Below are 14,363 nucleotides of genomic sequence, written 5' to 3'. Positions count from 1 at the left end.
TCGTCTTCCACTGACGATATACGGGATTCCGTTCCTGTGATCCGGGCCGTGGCGTTTCGGAGGTCCTTCCGGATGAGGGTCATGTCCACCCTGACCTCTGCAATCTTCCCCTCCACCGAGGACTGCGAGGTATGGATGGCCTGCAGGATGGTGGTTAGGTTCGAAGCCGGTGGACCATCCTTTTCAGCAGCGCCCCCCGTAGCCCCATTGTCCGTCGTTGTGAAGCGGTCCATTTTGGTCTGGGTAGCCGGGGTCTTAGCTGGTCCATTCTGGCCCACGGCTGCGCCCCGCGAGGCAGGGTGAGGGAGGGAAACCCCTCCGAGAGACTCGGGGCACAGGGGGGCCACCGGACTGTCCAGGAGGCCGGGGTTGATGATGACGAACGACCCAAGGTGGAGGTGGCCACCCCCCGAAACCATTCGCGGCCTGACCAAAGCGGACGATGTGGAGACACCCAACGTGGTGGTGTAGGATGAGGCCGAAAGGCAAAGGACGGACGCCAGGGGAGGGCACCGGATGCAGGTCACCGAGGAGGGGGAACTCACAGTGAGGCCCTCACGCCGCTCAACAGGCGCGGCCGAACACCCCCAGTCCTCGCCGCACCCGCCCAGAAGGGAAGGCACCGATCCCAGTAACAGGATGTTTAAAAAAAAGGGTTTATGCCCGGTGGGTCCAGGGCCCCGGCTCCAAGACCCGGAAGGATGTACCCGTCGCGGGGACACCACTGCTGCCCGATGAATCGGCCAACACTGCCCGGTCTCCCGAACCCCAGGGCTCACGCGGGGTCCAAACCAGGGAGTCCAAAGGAGGGCCGCACAAGACCAGACCCTGTCCCCGAGGATGGGATTCAGGCAGGATGCTAGGGAAGGTGCCAAATGTAAGTACTCTGCTCACAAGCTCCGTGAAGGCCCAGGATGAAGGAGGTCCCAGGGGCAGGACCTCTCCCCCGCCGCCCGATACACGCGGCCGATCACCCCTGGCCCGAAGGCGCTGCCCAGAAGGCCGGGCGGGTGGATGCAGTGGCACTGATGGAGCAAGAGGAGCGTAGGCCTGAGGGGCCCCCGCCGCTGCTCGATGAAGCAGCCGACACCACTGCGTCGCCCCCTGTCACTAGTCCTGGGGGGGCTCTGCCACAGAGATGGAGTTGCGTAAGAGTCAGGATCAGGGGGGGAGAGAAACATGAGGGTGTAGCTCACCCCTGCGCCAGGCCGCATGTACCCGCAGAGGGGGCCCCCTTCCCAACGACCACGGGACCCCCTCCCGCGGCCTGAACTCACCGCCAAAAGTGGTGTGTTGTAGCGTTGGCCAACCGGATCTCGTGATTCTCCTCAGGCAGCCGGCTCCAGCGACGGTACACACGGGCACGGACCGGGGGGGCCCGGGTGATTCTGACACTGGCCCCAGGTGAGCTCAGGAGTCCACACCGCTCAGGCCGCCACTACTCGGCCAGCTGTCCCCGCCACGCGAAACCATGGCCGAAGGGTGCGTCTCACCGCGGGGACCCCAGGAGATGATGGCAGCGATCTCTGGCAAGGGGGGCCCACCTGACGGCTCCCGCTGCCCCAGCCGGCCCGATCAGCAGGCCCGGGCGGGCCCTCAGCCACGTATCTGCAGACGAGCGCTCCAGGCACACAGCGCACCACCGGACCTCCTCTGTCACGGAGAGCGCCCTTCAGTGCCTCCTCTCCGCACCGGCCACAACAGAGTTCAGTGAAACAAAGAGCTGGAGAGCTCGCTGGTCAGAGAAGGCAGCCCGCCATTTTAGAGGCCGAGGCCCGCCTGTCGCACGATCCGCCTCTTAAATCCTCCCTCCATTGTAAATCGACGGCAAAGGTTGCGGCCAGGTTTGTGACAGGCAACGAGTCGGCGAAAAGATGGCTGAATGGCTCTCTCCTTGGGCGGACGGCGAGCGGATGGTGGAGGGGTCCGGGAGCGCACTCAAGGTGGGACCACCATCTTAGCTCGGCAAGCCACGCCCCTTGAACTTGTTGTATCTTACCAGACGTAGCCGAGTTATATTTTAAGTATTTCTTTATCAAGTTCAGGTTGCAGGATGGTAATATTGTACATCTGCTTATCAGCCTGGTAATCCTTATACACCAGCCCCACCAGGAGAAGCCTGCCTGCTGCTCAGCCCATCTTCCAACTGTCACCACTCATCCACACAGGCATCCAAGCATTCCAAGCATCACAGTCACACCAACGTTCCACTGTCAACACTCACACCGTCTGAGCAGCTAGGAGATAGGTGAACTGGGACACATATGATTAAATAGGCAGGATATAACGTATCCCCCTCCTTTTAAATGAAAAAAACAATATAACATGGGAGGAACTATAAACAAGAATATACAAAAGCAGAGAAAAAGTTCAAGACTCAGGGAAGCAAATTAAAATACAACTTCACGAGAGAGTCTGAACACTAAGTAACCTGAAAGAAAGGGTAAATATATTGACAAGCAACAATAAATAAATTGACAAGCAATATAACCCATCCTCCCCAATAAAACAATTTGAAAAATATGTAAAATGTAGCAAAGGGTGGGCCACACCCTGAGACAACGATCCCACCAACAAGGGAATGAAAAGTGTAAACAAGATTCCTAAAGTCAGGAACATGAAATACACACAGAGAATAGGACTCAGAAACCCATTGTGAACACACCCTGTGTGGGGATTTAAAGTAAAACGTGTAAATGGTGCTAACACCCATAACCTACCCCTGACGTAAAAGTGAAACCTAATGTGAAAGGGACAAAACCCATCAGACCTACCCAGTGTGAGAAACAAATGTATACATGTAGCACCTGGTGACTTACACACCATATATACAGGACGTGTAGCGTGAGGTGACTTACACACCAAACAAACAAGAAGTGTAGCGCATGGTGACTTGCACACCAACAAAACAAGACGTGTAGTGCATGGCGACTTACACACCGACAAGACAAGACGTGTAGCACATGGCGACTTACACACATATGACAGAACCCATATGTAAAGAAGAGCATGAAAAATAAAATGGGAAACCACCCACCAAGAGCTCAAAACCTCCCTCATGTACGGAAAGTAGTGTTAATATGGAACCAAAAGATGTGTGACCACCACCCACTAAAAGACTAGAACCACCCTTGTGCAAGGGTACCTATGCTTCCAAAATAAGTGGGCAACTAAAACCATTACGTGATCCCAAATGTAAGGGATATGTACAATGTGATGTGGTCTCCATAAACATTGACGTAAGACCCATGTAGTACCATGGCATCACTAAAACAAAATGCAAGTGATTAACATTATTCCAATATAAACTTTAAAACATGCAAACTCTTTTCCTTTGTCTCTTGTATGTTTAAAAAAAAAACTGTAACAAGACCAAAACCAGCAAAACCTCTTGTGAGCGATGTCTCACACAAATTCCTTAGGAATATTAGACCATACCACACTCCAGTAATGTCGACAATAGAGGGAAACATAGAAACATTGACGATGCGTGTACACTGCCACGACTACCAGGCGTCGAATTACAAGTCCACGTACGTGATGACCCCTTAAGAAAGTACTACAGCAAAGTCGTACTGCTGTAAACCTTCCAAATGCAAACTTGAAAGACAATGTGTGTGGACCCCCAGGAATTACAGGCATAATACATATCCAATAGCCACACAAATGTGAAGCCGCATTGTCTGAATCCGTAAGAAAAGAAAACAAAATGTTAAATTAAGCAAAATGTGAACATTTCAACACCAGATGCAAATGCTTTACCACTCCGATACATTCCTCGTGTAGAGCATTAGTCCAGAAGGATCCCCTGACGTGGAAAGTCTTCTCGACATACTCGAAACACCAAACAGCTAAAACGTGGTTGGTCAAAGGGGAACAGAAGCCAGCTTGACACTCCCAGACATCTCGTACATGCAGCAGCATCCAACCACAAGATGGCGGCACGCTGAAGACACAGCGCCGGGTGGCTCTCAGCGTGTCCGAGCTGGAGAGTGTCCATTGGCAGCTCAGGGAGCTGCGTAGCTGCCAAGACGTGGAAAAAAACGCAGAGAATCCTGGTGAGGGTAAGAGCATGCGTGCTATATGCCTCACGCGCCTCTTTTTTCAAACCGCACCGCTGCGGTTAAACTGCCATATGTCATGGGGGGCGGCTGCTTGTGACGAAACAACATTAGAAGCAAAGATTGGCTCACCCTCAAAAGTCCATAGCAGCAGCCGGAATCTGACAAATTGTCCCCTGTAGTACAACGTGTTTAGATGTAGATTTCACTGTAATGTACTCATGCAAAAGTCTTGCTAGTGTCGCAAGCAACGTGACAGAGCTCCAAATAAAATGCTGGGCATACCCCAAACCGTGGAAACACACGCAGAAAAGACAGTGCTGTCAAATTCAATTTCAAAACATGTAGATGCAGTGTGCAGCAATATTCCCAACCAGTGCACATGCATTGATATGTTTCCAAAAAAAAACACTTGTAAATTGCACCTCAAAACTTTCTTTGTAGGCCATTGGAGATCGCGATGGCTGGAACATACAGGACTGTAATAGAAAGAACTATGCCCTGCAAAAGGTAGTCCGCTGTATAAAACGTTTATGCTTGTAAACACCACAAAACAAGGTGATCCATCCAGAAGTAGAAGGTAACAAAGTTGAGATGTGGAAGTAGTGAACCTCACACCACTTACCTACTTGTTGCAATGTCATCTTTAGCAGACCAATGAAGCATATCCAGGCTGGGGCTGTCCGCTTACAAGGACACTGGTGGGGCTGGCTTGCCTGGAGCTCCATTCTTGGCACTTTAATCTTTGTTTCTGTAGGTTTCTTTGGGTTCTTCATTTCCATACAAAGACAGGTTCTTTAAAACTTGTAGAACACTTGAGTCTTGGTCCAGGTCGTCGCCAAAATATGTTGTATCTTACCAGACGTGGCCAAGTTGTATTTTAAGTATTTCTTTATCAAGTTCAGGTTGCAGGATGGTAATAATTTACATCTGATCATCAGCCAGGTAATCCTTATACACCAGCCCCACCAGGAGCCTGCTGCTCAGCCCATCTTGTGATGTGATGGGAGGAGGGATTTGTAAAGCGCGCGGCTACTCCATGGAGTGTCCCGGCGCTGTTTTAAAACCCTTGACAAAGCAGTGTAGACAGAAACATCAGGCGCCTCCCTACTGTTGGAAAAGCCAGGTCTTAAGAAGGCACCTGAAACCAAGAAGGTCATGCACCTGTCTCAAAAACGGAGGCAAGCTGTTCCAAAGCTTCGCGGCCGCCACCTGTCACCACTCATCCACATAGGCACCTAATTATTCCAAGCATCACAGTCACACCAACATTCCACTGTCAACACTCACACTGGCAGAGCAGCTGGGAGATGGGTAAACCGGGACACATATGATTAAATAACAGAACTCTCCCCCCAGATAGCCTCATTCGCACTTCGCATATCCACACGTAGTCTTAATGTGTCATTTTTTTTGCACGCCAACAAAATATGTAATAATCAAAGTGTGACATTTACCAATTCAATGAGGCCCTGTGCAGACATGTCCTTCAACTTTGCTGCTAGGTCACCTCTCACACTATGCAGAACATTTTGCAGCTTGTATTTAACTGGTGTGACCCCTTGTTGAACTTTGATAACATGAAGATCCTTCACCCTTACCCAGCTCATCTTTGAAAACATGACTATTTTTTCCAACCCACTTAGTGCTGCAAGAGTTTCCACTGGATGACCTTACTTTTTCCACACAACGTTCTGCTTGTGGAAACACTCACATTATTTTCTTCAATAAAAATAGAGTTGGGTAGGCCAAGTCTAATTGTGATGATGAACTTTGCCTGATGCCACCACTTGCGCCCATGGATCCCCTTTTCTACTACATACATTTTACTTCTGATGGTTTTACAAAGCATTTGAATGTCTGCCTAATAATAACCAATTAATTCAATTTTCAAATGCTACGGAAGTAGCATCAGGTGACAAAAGTAATTTTTCAGAGATTGGTAACTTGTAATTGACTTTCGTAACAATGGTGATTGTTGCCCTTGAATGTATTAAAAGTCTGATGTGTTGGTTATGGAAACATATATCTTCTTAGGTGTTTCAAATCTTATTTTTTGTTATGCTCTTCACACCTATTTACAACCAGAACTAGCTCTTCTGATTTTTTATTATGTGATGTTTCATTGCTATGTATATCATCAACTAAAATACATCTGACATGATTTCTTCTATCACCCCTGCAAACTCTTACGAAGTGACATATCTTCCCATAACTGAGCATATTCTGTCTTTCAATCCCTAAGTAATAGTACACCAAGTTCTTTTTTCTTTCACGTTTGCATCATTGTGCATCTATAGCTCCTGAATCTGCTTTAAATGACCTTATCCGGAGTCTCCATACTATTGATGCAGCTGAGGTTACCAGCTCTACACATTCATACACACAACACTCATTTGGGCCCATATACATTCATACACTCAATGAGCTAGCAAATATCCACTGGTCATCAATTTTGTTTTACCCTAGGAAACCTTTACACCAGTATTCTTACCATTCCTGTCTCCTGAGTAAATGCACTTTCGAAATATCTAGTAGTAGATTAGAATAGGGAGGAAATAATAAAATATATTTATCTTTTATTCAAAGAACCACAGACTCAGCAGGAGTTTTAGAAGTTTATCTGAATTAATAATGTTGTGAGTAAAATCAGAATACACATAGACACATCAAAATTCTCCATCAGGAATAGTAGTTCAATTAGTTTATAATTCAATTCACATTAATTAATCTCATATGATGACAGTGCCTAAGTAGAGAAAGAATAGAGAGCAAATACGAAGCACAACCCACAGAACTATATTTACCTAGAATGGTGTGAGGACCTAGACATCAGAGTATCAAGGATTCAGGACAGGTCCAGGACAGGGAGGGGGACCTCTTCTAGTGTAACGCCAGCGTTACACCCCTCTCTGGTGCTACTCTCTCTGGCTCGGGCTCGTCCGGACCCCTTCCTAGATGTGCCTCCTCGGTTGTTCCACAAATTTTCCCTAGTGTTGGATTCTTCAGTCAGGTTGCAGCAAAATCGGGCAGCATCTCAGCATACATTGGCATCTCGTGGGTCAAGTGTGTCTAACTATTTATAACTTACCTCTGTTATACCAATTCAAATGTATGATCCACCCCCAAATGTTTCAATTCCATGTACGCCCGCAATTTGATTGGGCCAAGCAGTGGGGTGAAGACATCACACCATACTAAGTGCAATAATTTTCTCTAGTTCTATTGTCTAGCTCCCCGCCCCTTCATTTTAATACCCACAAGCTTTATTCCCACAAGCATTTCATATGTGGATCGATGAGTCTGTAATACAATGTTGCATCTTCTTCCTCTCCTAGGGTCAAGAGTTGATCTTCCCATGTCCTTGCTGGGCACATGGAATGGCAGTCACCCAATGACTTTATTAGTTTCAGAGCAAGGAGGTTGCGCGCATGCGTAGTTGTCGCAAAGGATAGGAACATCGGTCACCCTCCAAGGCCCAAATGCAAGCTATTAATAAAGTGAGAAAAGAACATGTTAGAATACAAAATTAAATGATTTCACTGTATACCACTTACTTCTACTCTAACCCCATTTACTTAATATTTATTTCTCATTAATAGCTTAGTAAAACTTGCATAGGTTAGTTACAATACAGCATGTGCGTTAGTGCGATAGTTTCAAGCAGCCATATTAAAAGCTATTGCGCAGCTGCAAAGATTTTGCCCCCAAGCGACAGAAGACGTCATATTACGTAGATATAGTAGACGCATGCGCAGAAAAGTTCCTGCGTTTTTGGCGGCCATTTTAGGACACTCGAGTTATTCATTAGTGAAGCACATAGAAAAGCTTCCCCTAGATACAATATGTAAAATGTGGTGCAAAATTAGTATTCACGAACAGGTTGGTTACAATGTTATAAGTTATTCGAGGAATGCATACGAGCAAGTTCCTTTCTTGATTTCCCAAGTCTGTCTTGTTCCTTGTCTTATTTGTAGAGCATTCGATTCAATACTCGATTAATAAGCCTGAAGTGGGGACGTGACTTGTCGTGTCATGCTGAAGACCACCTCCCATAAACATGTAAGCACCCAGGCTCACATGTGCAGGCAGGAAAAACATATGAGGTAAGGTCACAACACGAAAAAATTGTCACCACCTGTCGCTGCCACTGACATTCAATTTAATTCCCTACCTGTGTCATCGCATACAGAGGTGATCGTTCTGCCGCTCGTGTTAGACTCCTCACCCTGCGCCAGCCACACAGTTCAATTTCAATGGTTTCCCTCCGATGGCACCAGCCTATAGGCGCCAGTGAATCCCCCCTTCCAAAACTGCCTTGGCCAGTGGAAAGAAGTCATGTCTTTTTAAAGCACTTCCCAGGCTCCTGCTTGACGGCTTTTGAAATACCCGTGGTCAATTCCGTATATGATGAAAATAATCAATTTCTCAACTGGTAGAAGTAATTACTAGACAATTAAAAATACGGTCTGCTTGTCTCCAGATCTGTAGTGCCTTCTTGTACACTTCTCTGCAGTTCATTATCTCGTAGGTTTGTGAATGTTGTTGGTACAGCTGGAGCCAGGCCTCAACTGGGCTCCGACATCTCCCTTAACCCCTTGAGTGCCCATGACGAGATGGTCTCGTCATGGGCCGCGGTTGCGCTGTGCCCATGACGAGACTATCTCGTCATGAACCCCGCCCGCTAATTCAACGCCCGGCACAGGGCGGGGAAAGGGCGGGGCACACAAGGGGTTAAATCACCACATTCCATGACACTTCATTGCATCAACATGCTCTATGTCACAGTGTCATCAACATCCTCACATATATCTAAAATGTTCTTTCAGGTCCACTTGCCTTTTTGAGGGCGATTTCTGGAGAACACATGAGCTCAGTTCAGTTCCATTGTGTCTGAAATGTAGGGCGCTGCGTGGTGTTCTCTCTTTCATTTACTTTGTTCGGTTGTCACATGTCAACGAATATTCACATCTCATTCACAGTGTCATTGGGGTTCTTAGAATCTTCGATAGTCTCTAGGGTCGGGAGGTTCTTGATTTTGTTAATGCGCTGCTTCTGATAAGGAAAGTTTTTCTCCATTGGTCGAACTGCTTCTCTGATGGTGTAACAGAATTATGCTTCAGAATGACTTCCAATGTCCCCATACATTGTAGTGGCTTTGACGCTGCCCAGGTGTTAACCATTACCTCAGACTTTTGTAGTCCTGGCTGTCTTTCTTCCTTTGGAAATTATCCATGCATATTGCATTTATGGAGGCTTCAATACTTATAGCAAACTTGGCTGTGTGATCCTCTACTCTTATGGAACTGCTTGTACCATTTCTTCACATCAATGGGGCTCCTGCTTAGATTATATGTCTCTGTTGTGTAGTGGCGGACGCTCTCATTCTCAGCTGATAGTGATGTGACTGTCCAAGATAGATTTGCTATATGTATGGTGGCACTGTGTTGTTCTTTCTTGCTACTGGGGCCTTTTAAAAGCTCTCATTCTTGTGGCTTGTATTGTTTTTATTTTAACTTGTGCCATTTAATTCATGTTATGCCATTTTTGTATCTTTTAAACAAAGGGGGTACTATGCCGTTTTATCTTCTGGTTCCTGCTGCTCATGAGCAATTTCAGGTGCTTTGCCAAAATGATTTCCATTGGTAGACCTTTCTGTCAAAATGATGACATCCATTAAATGCTTCAACTTGTGAGTGTACTCACGGCGGTCCGATAGAATATAGAAGCTAAAAATATTGTGCGGACAGAATATCATGTCAAAAATATTGAGGTCCAAAATATTGAGAAGGTAAGTTGAGAAGGTACGTGCAAATAGGTAAGCTTAGATTTACTATTATTACCTCCACAGCTACGTACCTTGACGATATATACATATATATATATATATCTCCACACGGAAAGTTTCCCAAGTGCTATCGAGCACAAAGCAGAAACACGGACTCTCGATATAGCTGATGCCAGATTGAATTTATTTAATGCAGTGATTTCGTATGGTGCTGTCTCAGACGCGTTTCGGACACAGAGCGGTGTCCTTGGTCACATGACGAACGGAAATACAACACAGATATTTAAAGGCACAGAGTCAAGGCACTCAGGATGACGTCATGATATACATAGAAAAAATACTAAATATGGAAAACATCGTCATACGAGCAATTCAAATAATTGAAAAAAGACGTTCAAGGTTAAAAAAACAAATTCACATCAGCTCAGCTGCACAAAAATACAATAAGTTAGAAAACCATAAACAAAGTTGTAGTTTCGCCCGTATGGTTTATCCTTAATGCCTAACATATTCAATGCAGATTGCGTACCTATAAAGCAATAATTATACAGAAAATCCTATATCAGTCATGGTTATATTGATGAAAAATGCACATAGCATATTGTATTTCATTAATTAAGAACAAACCCCCAAATGGGTGATCTATAAAAATCACGTGAATATATAGAATATCGTAGTATGACCATAACAATATGTGCAAAGGGCGCAATTGTGCAAAATACGCATGAATATGTAAACACTAGTCATGTGCAAACAAAGCATGATAAATGTGCAAATACGCTAGATGGGCAAGAAATATGGTATATTTAGTGCAAAATACTGGATTTTGTGCAAGCTTTCAACGCCTCCTATGTGCAACAAAAATGGTTATTTTATCCATAAATCTCGGTACAGATACCTCTAGAACGGTCTATATTCATGAATATCTGTGTCAAGACTAAATTCTTCATGCGCCTCGAGAGTTTTAGTAGTGCAAAATTTGTGCAAAAAAGTGAGATAATACTAAAAAATACATAAAAATTGGGGAAACAAACTGGCGGAAACATTAATACTCCCAAATGTTATCGTGGCCCCAAAACGCGATTTAAGTTAAATTAGAAACAAACATAGTACAATGGGAAAGACCATCCCTATTGAGAAAAATTCATGTTAGATATAACAATATCTCAACTAAAAAGCCACATAGGAGACTCATGTAAGTCACAGAGGGGTAAAGGTCGCAGGAATATGGCTACCAAGATGGAATACGAAATACCCCAAAATACGAATAGTCACAAAAATATATGGCTAAAGATTAAATATAGCCAATATATGTAAGTCAAAATACATAGTACATATATATGAAAGCTGATAGAAGTTGGTAAGAACTGTAAATATCCAGATAAAAATAAGACAGATAAATGGAAAAATCTATCTGAACAAGGGCTATATATGTGAACATCATTACAGAAAATTATGAAGGTCTTCCCCGGTGTTCAAACCTTTAGAGGACTTGGTGTCCAGCTCTACTGTATATCGTGACTCCAGCTGTCGCAGCTGTTTTTCTCTGTTGCCTCCCCTCTTGTTTTGTGCCACGGCATCAATAACAAAATATTGCAAACAGTTCAAATTATTGCTATGTGTTGCCTTGAAATGCCTGGCCACTGGGTAAGTTGGGTCGGAACTAACTATCGCCCGAAGATGTTGTAAAATCTGCACATATACCTGTAGTTTAGTGCTGCCCACGTAGCACAAATTACAGCTAAATTTTAGGATGTATACGGCATGATCAGTTCTACAGGTATAGTGAGATTTCAGTGCGATAGACTTATTCGAAAATGGTGTAGAATAAGAAGCTGTATTGACACCAAACTTACAAGCTCTGCAAGAGCTACATCTAAAAAAGCCTGTTCGGGGAAACAACCAATTGACAATTTCCTTGGTTTCTGGATTATTCTTAACCAAGTCGTTGCGCATAGAATGAGCCCTACTGTAGGTCACAGTAGGACTGGTCGGAAGGACCTCCTTTAAAATTTGGTCAGTTAGGACTATAGGCCATTCCTTTTTGACAATTTGTTTAATGATTTTAGCTTGTCTACTATAGCCTATAACCAATCTTATCTCTGCATTTTCACAGTTTTGGGTATCATTGAGGACAACAGTATTGGATTTTTCATGTCTGTTTGGATCAAGTAGAGCTCTATGATTAAGGGTATTAGCCTTCCTCATAGCAACATCTAATCCGCTGGACTTATAGCCCCTAGACTCCAATCTCTTTTTGGCCTCCATTTGATGGTACATACGGGCTTCAAGTGTACTGCAAGCTCTGTGTATGCGAATAAATTCGCCATATGGAATGCTAGCTATGGTGTGTTGAGGATGGAAACTTTTTGCATGTAGAACTGTGTTGCCAGAGGTTGGCTTCCTATACAGACAAGTTTCTACTCTACCATTGATTGATTCCAATCTGATGTCCAAAAAATTAGCAAAATTGAAATCAATATTAGCAGTGAATTGCAGATTTAGATCATTGTCATTGATGGTATCGACAAAGTGACTGGCCTGATCTTTAGTCCCTCGCCATATGATAAAGACATCATCGATATAGCGCCAATATTTGATTACATGCTCAGACCAAATTGAGGTGTGTTGTGACCTGAGGACATGCTCCTCCCACCAGCCCACATGGAGTCCAGCGTAACTGGGGGAAAAGCATGCCCCCATAGCCACACCACGTAGCTGCTGGAATACCACATTATTAAAAATAAACACATTGGTATAAAGGCACCAATGTACCAGTTTGATCAACATCTCATTGTGGCGGTATAGTTCAATAGGTCGTTTACCCCAAAAATATTTCACGGCTCTCAATCCGTCTGAATGTGCAATGCTGGTATACAAGGTGGAGATGTCCATGGTAAGGAACAGGTATTCTTCCGACCACTCACAATTACTCAACTGAAATAAAGTCAGTTTTATCTTTGATGTATGCTGGTAAGCTCGTGACAAAGTCTTGGAGGTAAAAATCCACATATTTCGACGTGTTTTCAAAGGTACTATTGATAGATGAAACAATTGGTCTACCAGGAAAGGGTGATTCATTTTTGTGTACCTTCGATATGAAATAAATATTCGGCAATACAGGAAATTCTTTGTTGAGAAACTTGAATTCATCACGAGAGATGAGCCCTTCTTTTTTCCATTCGTTTAATTCATCCTTGTAGTTTTTTTGTATGTTTCTCAGTAGTGCCATATTGATTTTCTCATAACACGTATTGTCATTGAGGTTGCGATATGCCTCTTTGATATAATCTTTTTTGTCCCACAAGACTACATTTCCACCATTGTCCGATTTATTAACAACGACAGTGTTGTTCTTCTTAAGTTTATTCATTAATACTGCCTATTGTTTAGTATGAACATTAGGTGGTATTTGATGTAGTTTGGTTCTGTGATGCAGTTTTTTCAATTCCTCAGTGACTCTGTCATGGTAAATATCAATGGCATCTCGATGCATATTCGGGACAAATGAAGAAACTGGCTTGAAAGGGTTCATGTTCGATTTGTTGATGTCAATTCCTTCTGCCTCCGCTAGTTCCTGTGTGCTACAAGCCTTGATGTCTTCACTATTGAGTTCATGTAGGGTCCGAACTAAGGGCATGTCTTTAACTTGCAATCCTTGAGTAGTGATGTTAGTCTTAAGCTCGTGTCTGTCTTTAGGGACCTGTACCAAGTTGTTTTTTATAGTAAAGTACTTTCTGAGTTTGATCTTCCTAATGAATTTATAGACATCCACACGTGTAGTGCAATATCCAAAATTGCTTTCAGGGCAGAAAGACAAACCTAGTGATAAAAGTTGTTTCTCAGCTTGATCTAAATCAATGTCAATAAGGTTGATAATAGTATTATCATTAATTGCTTGTTCTTCCTCCAATAGCGGTTCTGTTGCCGCTTTGGTTTTGTTCCTGAAGCCAGTGTTAGTTGACCCAAATCCCCTCGTTCTGCACCAGGGTTGCTGTCATCCAACTCCTCTTCACTTGAGACCAAACTGACATCAGACGTGGAAACATTGGAATCGCTAGCCGCCAAGTCCGGTTTCCTGGCATTAATCGTTGTTTTATTAATACCACTGCTTTTTTGTCTACGCAGATTATCGAACTTGCGTGCAAATGTAAAAATTTGCCTCTGTTCATAATCCTGTTTGTCTCGGGCAAACTTAAACGCCTTTCTTGTTTTTATCACTGCCTCTTGTTTTCTTAGCCGGTCATTCATATCTTTAATGCTTTTATCGATTAATTCTTTACTGCTTAAATACTCAGGTTTACTTAGTTTGTTGCTTATCCTTACTATTTCCTCTTTGTTTTTGTCGCGGTCAATCTTTGCATATTTTACCAATGAGCATACCAGGCGCATTGATGCCTCCAGATTACTCTCAGCCCACTCCTTCAAAAGGAGTGGGTTAGGACTATTAAACCTAGGCGCCAACATAATCCTTCAACCCCTGGCGATCCTTCCTGCTTCATGATATTTCTCAA

Source organism: Triturus cristatus, chromosome 4_2 (assembly GCF_964204655.1).
Source record: "Triturus cristatus chromosome 4_2, aTriCri1.1, whole genome shotgun sequence".
NCBI lineage: Eukaryota > Metazoa > Chordata > Amphibia > Caudata > Salamandridae > Triturus > Triturus cristatus.
The sequence above is the reverse complement of the archived record's forward strand: the minus strand, read 5'-3'. Positions refer to the sequence as shown.